At 34.9% G+C, this 825-nt stretch overlaps 1 pseudogene; it reads left to right on the top strand.

Moving 5' to 3' along the window:
• The first annotated feature begins 260 nt into the window (after positions 1-260).
• Positions 261-566, top strand: LOC110594751 (annotated as a pseudogene).
• Positions 567-825: the final 259 nt, after the last annotated feature.

The raw sequence follows: 825 nt of genomic DNA, 5'->3' as shown, positions 1-825 counted from the left end.
CTCTAACAAGACTCCAAAGGTGTCTTTTCTTGTGTAACACTAAGTCCAGAAGACAATAAAGCAACCTCGATGTGGTGACTAAAGAGTATATTGCAAGAATTTTATGCCCACAGTTGAGTGTTACATGTTAGAAGGTTACAGATAAGTCCTCTCGATTATGCCAAGACAAAAAAAAAAAGAACCACCCTGATAACCTTTACGAAAAAATAATGAACTTTGAAAATGTGCTGGTGTAAGTATGCTCTTTGTGAGATTCCACCATGGCTTCCCGTGGCCAGGGTCAGAGAGTTCAGAAGGTGATGGTGCATCCCATCAACCTTATCTTCAGATACTTGCAAAACAGGTCACAGATTCAGGTTTGGCTTTATGAACAAGTGAATATGCAGAGAGAGATCTGCATCATTGGCTTTGATGAGTATATGAACCTTGTATTAGATGGTGCAGAAGAGATTCATTCTAAAACAAAGTCAAGAAAACAACTGGGTCAGATCATGTTAAAAGGAAATAATATTACCCTGCTACAGTGTCTCCAACTAGACATGATCAAAGAAGTGACAAATTGTTGAGAAGGCAATATAGTTTTTTTAAAGGTGTCCTTTGTTTGGAGTATAGTTCTAAAACATTTGTTCATATTGTTTTGATTACCTTTATGTTATCACAAGACGACAATACATGCTGTAGGATTGTTTTTATCAAGAAAGAAAGAGAAAGAGAGAGAAAGAAAGAAAAAGAAAGAGAGAAATAAAAAGAAAGAAAGAAAGAAAGAAAGAAAGAAAGAAAGAAAGAAAGAAAGAAAGAAAAAGAAAGAAAGAAAAAGAAAAAGAA

The sequence above is a fragment of the Carlito syrichta genome, unplaced genomic scaffold (assembly GCF_000164805.1).
Source record: "Carlito syrichta isolate Samal-C Ts95f unplaced genomic scaffold, Tarsius_syrichta-2.0.1 Scaffold132444, whole genome shotgun sequence".
NCBI lineage: Eukaryota > Metazoa > Chordata > Mammalia > Primates > Tarsiidae > Carlito > Carlito syrichta.
This window is presented reverse-complemented; position numbering and strand designations above follow the sequence as displayed.